Source organism: Oryx dammah, unplaced genomic scaffold (assembly GCF_014754425.2).
Source record: "Oryx dammah isolate SB20612 unplaced genomic scaffold, SCBI_Odam_1.1 HiC_scaffold_21, whole genome shotgun sequence".
Classification (NCBI taxonomy): domain Eukaryota; kingdom Metazoa; phylum Chordata; class Mammalia; order Artiodactyla; family Bovidae; genus Oryx; species Oryx dammah.
The window spans coordinates 41,531,734-41,544,788 of record NW_024070205.1 but is presented as its reverse complement, the minus strand read 5'-3'; the positions used below and the strand labels follow the sequence as shown (position 1 = coordinate 41,544,788).

Genomic DNA, 13,055 nt, shown 5'->3' with positions numbered 1-13,055 from the left:
TATTCAAATTTCTTTGACACACAACTTGCAATGAATGAACAATGCTTTTAGCCAAAACGTACCTTTTATTCTATTATTTTAAAAAAGGGTCTGCTAAGCAAATTAATAATAGTCTGATAAATAATGAAAATCTTTAAAGTAATATTCTATTATTTTATACATAATAGAATATTTTTATATAACATACAATATATTTAGTATATAACTTCTTAGAAGTTCACAAAAGTAATTTTTCAAAGCACTGGCAATACATTTTCTTTATTGGAAAAACTACAATATCTGTTGAGGTTTATAAAATGAGCTTACAATTTCATTCAGTATTTGGGAATTATGGTTTTCATTACATCAGACTCATACTATTTCAGAATTTACTAAATATGATTTGCTGGACTATTGGTGAAAGGAAACTAAAATTGTCAGGTGCACACAAACATTTAAGAAACACCATTACTAATGAAGAATGAAACCTTCATTGGTTCTTTTATTTTTCATCTCATACCTTATAAATTTTCAGTATCTACAGGTTTACAGATTCAATTCCAATGAGAAGGGTAGAAACTCAATGAAACCACTAGCAAATAAAGCTGGACAATCACAAACAAAGTAGGTCATATTGTTTGGAGAATCAATTTGTTTTCAGTAAAAAAACTAGACTGTCCTTATTTCATATATCAGTTGGCAATTTGATAGTTATCTTAATGTTTAAAAAGTAGAACAGGAAATTAAACGCATGTTTTCATTCAAACTGTCATGAAACATTTTTGTTATGACAAATTTATCTACACCAAAAGGGTGTTAGGGGAGATTTGCAAATAATCCAAAACAAAATAAAACTTTTTAAAGAGTACTATTTGGCTTTGGACATTGTACCAAAACCTAGTGATGGCAGTCAGATTTTTCCCAAGATATTTGAAATAGGGATGGTAAGACCGGTTCCTGAAAGTTAAACTTTAAGATTATACACAATGGACACGAGCAGAAGTAGGCAAAGTCACCTTTAAAATGCAAACTTGGCTGACTTGATTGTGACTTGATTTTTATTGAAGAATATTACTAAAAGGTTTGGGTAGCCATGGAAACAGAGAAAAGAGCATACAGAGGCACTTGAGGGCTAGTGTCCATCCAAATGCTGTCAGGAGAGAAGAAGCCCAAATCAACAGACTAGCAAGATGTCCCTACTGTACTGGAGATCAATATATAAAGCTGCAACTATTGGAAACTGAGTATTTCTATCTTTGGGATGAAACTGTCCTGTCATGGAGATAGATGAATCAAGAACAGTCTATACACACAACTCAGCTTGTTCTGAATTTGTGCTCATCGAGCAACCTTCTGATAATGTCTTTGGTTTCCTGAATAAGTTTGTCTACATAGAAAATGCACTGGCTTTCCATCGTGAGTATTCAGGTATACAAATTACAGCTCTTGGAAATTAATAACTATTCTGGTTACACGTGCCAGTCTTGTGACCTTGGTTAAGGTAAGTTCATCTGATTGCTGGAGCTGTTCCATGTTGCTAATGAAAAATATTTTTGTTCTAACAAACTCCAGACAACATTCTAGAGTATTCCGGAAAATTCACCAAAGTAATGCTTCCTGTCTGCTTGAGGGCAGCCAGCAGGCCTTTCCCTGGCTATACCAGCCAAGCACTTCCATTTCAAAAGATCATTGATATCAATGGTGTGGGGATTGAATGCCTGTGATTTACCTCTATTTTATTTGTTCCAACACTTCTACAGTGACAATTTCATAATCATAATGGTGTAGAAGACAACTAACCTGTTTGAGCTTTATTTAAAGCCTAAAAAAATGCAATCTTTTAAAACCTGAAACACAATGCTCTATAGTGACACACGCATGCGCACTGCATATACATACACTGTATATATGTACACACACATTTATCATTTGTTTCTCATAACAATTTTATGAGTTATGAATTTTTTTCATTACACATTAAAACTCTGTGACTTCCTGGGACTTCTGTGGTTCAGAGGTTAAGATTATGCCTTCCAACGTTGGGGTAAGGGTTCAATCTCTGGTGTGGAAACTAAGGTCCCACATGCCCGTGGGTGCAGCCAAAAATTTTAAAACAAAACAAACAAAAAAAACCATTTTTCTGACTGTAAAATCTGGGTATTATAGAAAGGTGAACATAACATTTTTTAAAAAAAATCTGATGGCTCTAAACACTATTAATGTGTTTGCCATTACAAATAGTTCAAAATACATTTTAAAGTTTTTTCCTATAAACATGCATATATGTCTATTTTTAATATGTGTGTTTTTATAGCATATTTACGGCATAAGCATATTACGGCTTAAGCATTTCCCTTATCTTTAGACATTACTCAAAATTTAATGGCTTCCAAATATTCCATAATATAAATATATCATAATGCATTTATCTCTATATCTTTATCAACACACAAGTATTGGTGTTATGAGTACTGAGTGTTGTGTTTGCACCTTTCTAGAAAATACCAACATATTGCCAAATATCAAGGTTAAATTTTATGCATAGCTTAATTTTAATTAAACTGTCAAACTGTTTGAACCAAGTCACACAACTATCCAGCACCTACCAAGAGCGCTCACTTCTCTGAAGCATAACAACCTGTAATTGAGGTCTCTCCAAGTTTTTGGAAAGATCTCAGACAAAATCTTTACCCTTCAGCGCGAGCTCTAATCTTAGGAACTCCCCCAGTCCAGCAAGAGGCGCCGTAGCCTGCCGCCGGGGTTGGGCCGCCACGGAGTCCTCACGTGAGCCGGCCGTCTCCGCGCCGTGGGGGCGGTCTTGCGGGGATTCGCCTTACGCACGCCGCCGCATGACGTCGCACGTAGGGGCTGGCTAGCCGCCATCTTGCTTCTTTTTCTCGCTCGCTATCTCCCTCTCGGGCGGCAGCGAAAGTGCTTTGGCGGTTTGTCCACCCTGTAGCTTAGGCTTTCCGGGTCCCGTGATCCTTCCAGCCGCTCCCTACCCCTATTTCCCCCTTCCCTTTCCCCGTATCAGAACTCGGCGGAGCCCCTCGAAGTGCGCAAACACACTCAGCTTGACACTCACCCTGGCGGGTAAGGAAAGCGAGGGCGTAGGAGCTGCGATCAAAGCGGGCCCCACCGGGGAGGGCTGGCGTGGGGCGGCCCGGGGCATGGGAGCGCACCCCGACCCTGGTGCCCACCGTCGGGGGAGCCGCGTGCAGTGGGGCCTTCGGGTCGGGCATCCCCTTTTTTCTTCGCTTACTACCATCGTCTCTGCTTCTGGGGGAGCCTCGGCCTCCTGCTCGGGGAGCGGGAAACCGGAGTCGGATCCGCCCCATGTGGTCTGCAGCGGGAGTTCCGGACCCGTCGGTCTCCTCCCACCCAGGCCTTAGCTCAGGCCCTGCAGGGGATTACGCGTGTTGCCGGTTAAGGGAAGGGAGTTTTCCTTCCCGCAGGATAGACGGGTGCGCGTTCCCCAGACTGAAGGGCTCATATAGGCCTTTTAATGCCTGCCTCTTCTTCGCGTTCAGTGGAGGGTGAAATTTGCAGTGAGTCGTGTGCGGGAGAGACCGGGTTAAAGATCGGCTCGGTCAGGGGTTCTTGAGGGAATCGGCACCATTCCTACTTCCGCTAGGGACTTGCTGCCCCCACTCCAGAGGCGGGTTCAGATAGCCTTTTCTCCCCTTAGGCCTCCATCCCCTAACCTGCAGGGTGAATCCCACCCTTCAGCTTCCTGGCTTTGAGATAGCGTTAGTATTGGTGTTACGGTAAAGGCCCCACTTTAGGACTTGAAGAAAAAGGAATGGTGGGTGGGAGCGGGCAATAGGAATCCTGTTAAATTCTTCCTTTCGTCGAGGGGAATGTGTCTAATTCCTTTAAAGGGGTGTATATATGTTTTGACCTGATCTGAGATTCTTTTGAGGTTTCTGACATGCCTGATGTTTGCTGGCTTCTAAGGCTACCCGGATTTCCGCATTGACCGATCTTCAACCTAGGTCCATAGATTCATACCTCGCCAGGGTACTTTGAATTGTACAGTAGGCGGCTGTGCTGTAGGATTTTCATTTGTAATGCCCTCAGAAGAATCAGGATTCTTGATTTGAAGGCTTGATAGCTTACTCCTGCAGATAGAAATGATGGGATGATAACTTAAGCGCCCACCAAGTCCAACTCCAGCATTTGTTAAAAGTAGATTTAACCGCCCCTGTTGGTAATTAAGATGCTGCTCTGACTGGAGCCATTTTTAGGTGTGTGCCATCAGATGCACTGCAGCATCTTTCCTGGCCCCCCTCAGATGCATTGATCTCCTAAAAAGAGGAGGAATAGATGGAATTTGAGTTTCTAGCATATAGTCAACTAATAATTCTCTCCTTTTCCGTAGTGGAATTTTCAGAATATAGACTTTTAATTTTACGTTTATATTTTGGTCTATATATGGTGGTTTTCCCACCTCCACTAGTTGACCTTTACTGAGCACAGAAATATGCTGTTTACAGACATTCTCTCTGTTAATCTTACAACAAGCCTTTGAGGAAGGTACTATCATCATCCCCATTTTACAGAGGAGGAAATGAAATTTGAGAAATTAAAGTGGTTTGACCAAGGTCACAGGGCAGTTTTTGATGGTGCTGCATAGATTCAAACCCAGATTGTCTAAACAGCAAGGGGGATTGTCTAAACAGAAAGGGGATGCTCTGAGCTATCAAGCTGTTTCCCTGTTCTTTGTAATTTTATAAACTATAGTAACTAAGTTAAGATACAGTATTATTAGCCTATTTTTTGTTTTGCTTGAGTCAGTATAGAAACATTGTTGCATGCTAAGGTTAAAGTGTTGCAAGATGTAAAAAATAGATAACAGCTATTCTGGGGATGGGGTAGAAGCTAATTTTTGTACTTTTTATGATTTAAAGGCCAGTTGAGTAAAACTCTGTGGTACAACATGAGTTTTAAATTCTGCTATATGGCCTGTATTGATAAAATATTTTCTCATCTGTAAACTGGAGATGATTATAATAACTCCTTCAAAGTCTTGTTATAGGATTATCATAGATAATGTATGGAAAGGGCTTATTGCTGTGCTCATACAAAGACATCAACTAGCAGTGGAAGGAGAATGGCAGGATAATGATAGAAGAAAACACTCTCAGCAGAGGGTAACCTGTATATTTTCAGAATAGGGTATACCTTCTTTGAGAACTTAATAAATAGTCCCCCCCCTTTTTTTTTAAGATATTTTTAGACCTAAATATCTTTTTTACAAAACACATGTGTGTTAGGTTTTGTTTCTTAAAGATTTCTTCATGTTCTGGAGTCAGTACACCTGGTATCAATATATTGGGCATGACTGAAAATACAGAAGTTCTGGGTCATCCCAATTCCTCTCTCTCCTCTACACTTACCCCTCTGTCTTTACTGGTAATATATCTTTGAAGACTAAATTATGTCCTCCAAGACTATGTTAAACCTCCCAAGTGGTTTCCTCCCTCTGTCATTCCCCAAACAGCACTTCAGTATGTAAGTCACTTGAGTAACTTGTGTTTCAGATTCTATTTATGCTGTATTTGTGTAAGGCAAGGATTGATCACTGATAAAATGTTAACACAAATTGGTATAGAACCCTATTCTTACTATGAAGGAGATCCAAAAGTTGTGTCTGCTTGAGTTATGACTGATATACCTTCAGTAAAGCAAAACTTGTCACTTTATGAACTGGATAACCCCATGAAAACTTCTCAGTCTGTGTTAACTGTTGTTTAGAAGTCTTGAGAATTGATATGTTAGTTTTGAGTCATAACATTTAAAAATTCTCAGTAATGCCCTTGTTGCCTCAGTCAGTACATCTTTTGAGGTAAAAGTGTTCACTGGGGAGGCTAACTTACAGTAAACTTTTTATTGTGTATCTATCCACCACCACCACCCTCCCCCCAGGCTAAATATAGTCTGACCTTTTTGCCAGTTATATTTCTAGTCATTATTTTGCTCTTGATTGACAGAATGCCTATCACATTTGGGGGCCTGTGTGTGAACATATTTGCTGGTAAATCAGAAGAAAGGCTGTTACTGAGTTTCAACAGTTGCCTGGTTGGCAGACAGAAACGTTTGTGTGGTTAGTCTGTACCTAGAGTTGAACACAGGATAGCAGTGAAATTATTTCTGTCAGTGTAATATACTGATCCATATGTGGTAGTGCCAGGGGTTCTACATTAAAGAAGAGCAGGACATCATCAGCATTTGTGGAGCACTTCAAAACATTATTGGGTATTATTTACATAACAGTATCTAGTAGTAGTCTGTTTACTTGTCTGTTCTGATACTAGTCTGTTTTCCCTTACTAGACAGTTTCTGTGTTCTTATCACTTTGTACAATAGTTGGCATATGCCTAGAGTTTGTTATATGCTAATGAATGAGATTAGGAAACATTAAGATTAGACCCACAACTAAGGTTCAGCTGACAAATAGTGGGGCAAAAGAATACCCCATCATTCCCCCCCACACACCCACCTTTATTTACCTATTGGAATCAAATGCTTTCAGGTAGTTTGTGTTTCTGTACTGTAACTTGTGAGATTTACTTGCATCAGATTATCCTTCCTAATTTTTAGATTTATTCAACAAACATTACAGATTCTTTTAATTTTGTAAGGCACAGTGCATCAGAGGAAAATGGCTTTTGGTTCCTACTTCCAAGATGCTCACAGTCTTTAATATTAAAAGTTACTGCATGATCTTTGGATTCATCCTGGAAAATTAAAAATATACAGGCAGGCAATGAAAATTTGGGCAGAAAATTCATATATGGAAAACTGTCTCTAGTACAGGTCAAGTGTCCAGCTGATGACAAGTAAAGGTGTGATGGCTGGAAGAGACGAACTGTAGTTATTGCTATTCGGTGAGCACTCACCATGCCAGGTACTGAACCAAGAGCACTTTGAGGGTTCTCTCAGTCCATACAGTAAGCCTACAATGTGGACTACTTTATTAATATGACACAAGTAGAAAACTGGGATTTAAAGAGAGTTAGTAATTTGTTGAAAGTTACTTAGCTAGTAAGTGAGGTTTGAATCATTGACCCAGGGCCTCAGTGCTTAACTTGTATACTACATGAATTTCCCAGTGGCCATTGTTTCCCAAACTTTAGTCATTTACAGTTTTTGCTTTATCTTCAAACCATCTGTCAAAGTTTTTCTTTAATTCAGCTTACTGTCTTTTAATCAAATGAATTTGAAAGAAAAATTTACATGACTATTTGGTGTTAGAGTTTTCCCTCAACATATGTTGAAGTAAACATGTAATTTTAAATATCCCTCTATGGACCACTTAAAATCATGTAATATACCATCAGTAGTCATTTGTATTCCACCCTTTGGAACAGAACTGCTGTAAGAAATGAATACTGCATAGAATCAGGCAGCAGTTAGAATTAATGAAGGCCAGAAGTGATGAAAGTCTAGAAATAGATTCATCAAACAGGAAATAGTAGCACTGCAGGAGTAGAGATATAAATTAGAACCTTAACTACATACTTGGGTCAGCCATGACCAGGATAAACTGCAAGGTAGAATGGGCTTATTTAGAGAAATGTAATAGGATGTCTAAGACAATCTATGGCAAGAGGAGAACACTGATGAGTAACTTGTCACTACAGAAATCAAAGTGGAAGAGAAAAGTCTGAAAATTAGGTTTTGTTAGAGCCAAATGTAGCCAAGTTCAGAAAAATATGTGAAAACTGGCTCTTGGCTTTGGCTTCAGTGATTGGTGGTGGACCCTAAGAGAATGTAAATCAGGTAATGAGGTTGAAAGGTTAAGCATGGAGGAATTAGTAGTGAGACTTCTTAATTTTTAGGTAGGTTGAATATTCAAATAAGCTCTGGACTAGGACTTTTAAAACCTAGGGTTAGTCCTTTTGTCACTTTGTGCCAAAAGCTGTTAAACTTTTGGGGCAAGTGACTTGGCTTCTTCAAATTGTAGATACACTGTATTCATCTGGAAAATAAAGATAATACCTGTTTTCCCTATCTTAGAGGATTGTTACAAAGATCACATTAAATGTGTTTCCTATGCTTTTTGAATGTAATCTTTGATATCACATGAGTCTTCCCTGATGGCTCAGACAGTAAAGAATCCACCTACAACGTTGGAGACCCAGGTTTGATCCAGGTTGGAAAGATTCCCTGGAGAAGGGAACGGCTACCCACTCCAGTATTCTTGCCTGGAGAATTCCATGGACAGAAGAGCTTGGTGGGCTACAGTCCATGGGATCGCAGAGTCAGACACAACGGAGTGACTAACATGAGTCTTAATGACATTTAAAACAGAAAAACATGAAAAATAGAAATTGGAAAGCTTCCATTGAGGATATTCTCAATGAGACTGGAAGATCGCCTCATGGGTGTATATGTAGTTAGAGAATGGGTGTTTACAGAAGTTAAAATTGATTTTCCTTCCTCATTCTTTCCTAATGTATAATCTGAAAGTGCAGGGCTGCTGGCTATGGTTGTACCATTTGTGTACTGCACAGAGATGCCAGGCTGAGGGAGGTAGCAAGGGCTGAAATCCATCCATAATCTGCTTGCAGAGTCCTGTGCCCTGGGTAGGCCTCCTAGGGAAATTTGTGCTTCCTCTTCTCCCTCCCAAGGCATCAACCCCCTCGCCAAGAGGAGTACCTGTTTCTTCCCAGAGTTTTGTTTTCCTGTGCACAAAGGCCCTGTGAAGGCCAGTGCTCTGAAAGGCTCCTTAAGGAGAGATGTTAAAGATGCGTTTAGAACATCAAAAACAATTGGGAGACTGGAGAAGTGGTCTCTAGGAACAGAAAGCCTAGAACTTACTACCAAGATGGGTTAAGTAGTTGCACAACAACAAGTACAGAATTTCAGTTTATCTCATATATTTTAAAGATGGGCACTGTAGCATATTAAATATTTCTAGTAATTTGGGAACAGTATACTAAAATACACATAGATTATCAGCTTTCAGAGAGGCAAGAGCATACATGAGTAAAACTATACTTACTATTTAATCTTTAAAAAAAAAACTAAATATTTTGGCTTTTCTTGACCTGTACTTTTAAGTAACTTAATGTTTGGTTTAAATTTTGTAGATCTTAACTGAAGAATATTACATGAAAAATTGCTTCTGAAATGGGACAGATAGAGGAATTTTGTTTCAAAAGCAGGGAAAAGATGTTATTGAAACAAAGCTTTTGACAGAGATATGGAAGGTTAGTTATATTGCTGTATAAGTGTTAAAATTTAGATTAAGAAAAATTGTATTTTTCAATGTACAGTTCTGTAAGCCTAGTGGGCTGCCGTCTATGGGGTTGCACAGAGTTGGACACAACTGCAGCGACTTAGCAGCAGCAGCAGTTACATGCAGCTGCACAATACAGAATGTAGAAAGGTGAAATATCTCCCAGCTGTAGAATCAGAGTCTTCTGACATTTTGGAGACAAATTATCTCTTTTGAAGAAAGAACTGTTGAATATGGATTGAAAAGTCAAGAACAGCTTACATGTGCCGATTGCTTGAAATTCTGACCTCACCATAACCATCACCATCCCACCCCCCCAAATTTTTTTTCTTTGGTTGTATTTGTCACAAACCTGAAAACATAGTATAAAAATGGAAGTAGAAAGAGCTGGGTAAGTTAACATGTCTTGAGACAGATCATTTTAATGGTGGAGGAATAGAGCCAGTGCTTGATGGGAAGGGATGCTAACCAATTTTCTACAGTTAAAAATTTAAACTTTAAATTCCAACCCATAAAGACAGCTTTTGAGTCATGAAAAGTTTTGAATAATTAATGATGTTGGATGACTATCTTAAGAGAGTGGTTCTCTTTTTCTTCCATAATACCCAATATACTTAACCTTGCAAAAAAACAAAGTTGACTAAGAAATTATTTATGTGTTATTTTTTATTTATTACATTTAAGTTTGAAAGTGTTAAATTACCATTTATTAAACTCATTATTAGTACCATTTAACAGCTCTCTACACACTTAAGACTCACAACAGGCCAGAAGATGTAGCCCACAGATGGGAAAGAAAAATTCAGAATTACATCTAATGACAGAAAATGCTTATGCCATAATATGTGTATGCCACAATTATGCTCTAAAAATATCACCCAACTACTAAATGTTAGAGCTGAGATTTTAACTGAATCAGTTTTTAAGAGAAGTAATTGTGTAAATAGGAACAATTTTAAAATATTTCAGGTTGTCCAAAGAGTGCCCTGACAATCACCTTACAGAGGAAGTGATAGGCACACACCTTCACTTTGCTGGTTTATAGTAGCTTATATAGTACAGAAGATTTGATAGCTACATTTCTTTTCTGATTATTACGGCTTTCTTGGCCCCAGAGTCTTAATTTTACATTTAAGTTCCTAAGAACAGCCTGAGTGCTTCTACCATTTTGATTAGAATGCCAACAGATATTTATATTACACTTTGTTTTTTAAAATGACAATTTTTAATGCTTTTGCTGTAGTGATATTGTAGTAGAGGCATTCAACATATGGCGATATTCTTAGCTTTACTATTATAGAAGCAGATGATTTTAAGAAATATTGGCCGTCACTCTTTGCTTTATTTTTTTAAATTTATTTTCTATCAAAATGTGGTTGATTTACAATATTAGTTTCAGGTGTACAGCACAGTGACTCAGTTATACATATATATTCTTTTCTATTATAAGTTATTACAAGATGGTGAATATAGTTCCCTGTGCTATATAGTAGATCCTTGTTTCTTTCTTTTATATATAGTAGTATGTATCTGTTAATCCCAAACTCCTAATTTTTGCCCCCCGCCTCCCCAAACCCTTTTCTCATTGGGAATCCTGTTTGTTTTCTTTGTCTGTGAATCTATTTCTGTTTGGTAAGTCAGTTCATTTGTTATTTCCCTAGATTACACATATAAGCAGTATCATATCCTTGTTTTTCTTGTCAGAGTTACTTAATATGATAATTTCTAGGCCCATCCATGTTGCTGCAAATAACGTTTATGTCATTCTGACTTCAGAATTACTGGTTATGAGCCTCCCTGGTTGGCTCAGTGGTAAAGAATCTGTCCGCAGTTCAGGAGATGTGAGTTCGATCCCTGGGTCAGGAAGATCCCCTGGAGATGAAAATGGCAACCCAGTCCAGTTTCTTGCCTGAGAAATCCTATGAACAAGAAGAGCCTGGTGGGCAACAGTTCATGGGGTCACAAAAGAGTTGGATGCGATTTAGCGACTAAACAACAACAAAGTGATTATAACAATTAAAAATGAAAATGACCACAGAACTTGACCAGTGCAACTTCTCATTCAAAGCAGAAGTTACCTTTTAAAATATTTTTGATAGAGGCTTATCTTTCTTCTGCTTAAATGTATCTGGTGCCCAGGAAGATGCTGTAGTTGACCTTTAACATTCATATTTTAAGATCTAAGTTTCCAAATACTTGAACACCGTAATAGTATTCAGACCTCTTCACTTTCTCTTGGCTTCCATCATCTGCACCAGGATTTGGCTTTCTTTTCAGAGCTCTTCTTCCTCTCCCTGGGCCCCCCAACACAGAAACAGTTATGTATCTCTTCACAAGAGTTACTGTTTCTCTAAAAACCAAAACAAGCCATGGGCATGGAACAACAGGAGATGAGAGAGAATATCTTAGGTTTATTTCCTAGAAGCACCCTTCTCTCACATACCTCATGGTATTGGATGCACATTTTGTGCCTCAGCAAAAATACGTAACACTTCATTTCACAGCTCTTTGGGTTGCTTGGCTAATGGTGAAAGTAGAGAATGAGTTTAAGATATAACTTGTTCCACCTGTGGATAAACTGAACAGAAAATTTTTCTTTCGTATCCAGTTTCGTTTGTTTTTATTGGTTATCTTAATGAAGACAAAAATTGAGCGTAATACTCTATAAACAGTGTGATAAGCATAAGATTCAGTAGAACTGTCAGAGTTCCAGAGTTGTACATTGGATTTCTGTTAAAGTAGCAGTGTTTATAAAACAGTAGTATCACATTGCTCACTGTTCACTAACTGTCCTTTTTGATATGAACAGACTAAATCTGTATTCTATATTTATGAAAGTCAGTTCTTGAAGTATGACTATGTAGCTATTTATTAGATCCAATTTAGTTCTACTCAACATTTGAAGATCTTTTTAAGTCTTAAGAAAGTCATTTAATGCATTGTTACTCTTTCAGATGTATGTGTCATATGTGGTGTCTACTTTCCAGGTCTCTATTGAGTTTTTTGACAAATAAGAAAGGACAGGGTCCAATATATTCATATTTCTGGTCCCATTAATTCATATTGACTGTTCAAATATAAAATAGTTTTCAGCCTCAAATACTGTGTGATTCTCATTTGTCTTGTATTTAAGGAGTACATAAAGATGAGTACTTCGATTAGTGTGTTTAAAGTCAAGCAACTGGAGGAGGGATTAATCAAAAGTAAGGTTTTTAGAAAGATAATATTTTACAACATTGTAAATCAACTATATTCCAACAAAAGTTAATTTTAAAAAGAAAGGTAGAATTTTGTGACTGCTAGTTGACCTGGAACTCAAGAGTGGTGAATGTCTTGGCTTCTTTATTTTAAATGAAAGATCAAGTTAAAATTTGAGTGATGAATGCTGTTTTCTGAAGTTATATATCAATCTTCTCTATCTTTGTTAGCTCCAGCTACCATGAGAAAAATACCATAAGCAAGGTGGCTTAAACAACAGAAATGTGTTTACCACAGTTCTGGAGGCTGGAGGTCCAAGACCAGGATGCCAGCATACCTAGGTTCTGGTGAAGTCTCCCTGGCTTGCACATGGCTAAATGCTTTCTAGCTGAGTCCTCACATGACTGAGAGAGAGCTCTAATATTTCTTCCTCTTATAAGAGTTCAGCTCAGTCGCTCAGTCATGTCTGACTCATTTTGACCCCATGGACTGCAGCATGCCAGGCTTCCCTGTCTATCACCCACTCCTGGAGCTTGCTGAAACTCATGTCCATCAAGTCGATGATCCCATCCAGTTATCTCATCCTCTCTCATCCCTTTCTCCTCCTGCCTTCAATTTTTCCCAGCATCAG

General features: G+C 38.3%; 1 protein-coding gene across 15 annotated transcripts in view; it reads left to right on the top strand.

Annotated features, from left to right (window-relative positions):
* Positions 1–2,809: 2,809 nt before the first annotated feature.
* PRRC2C (proline rich coiled-coil 2C) overlaps positions 2,810–13,055 on the top strand; it is a 94,725-nt gene continuing 84,479 nt past the window's right edge. For 9 of the 15 annotated variants that reach the window (XM_040263520.1, XM_040263518.1, XM_040263510.1 and 6 more), the window contains exon 1: positions 2,844–3,072. The gene's annotated coding sequence lies outside the window, so the exon portion shown is untranslated. Of the gene's footprint in view, positions 3,073–13,055 lie in introns of all 15 variants that reach the window. The other 6 variants (XM_040263511.1, XM_040263509.1, XM_040263522.1 and 3 more) reach the window with 4 other exon arrangements.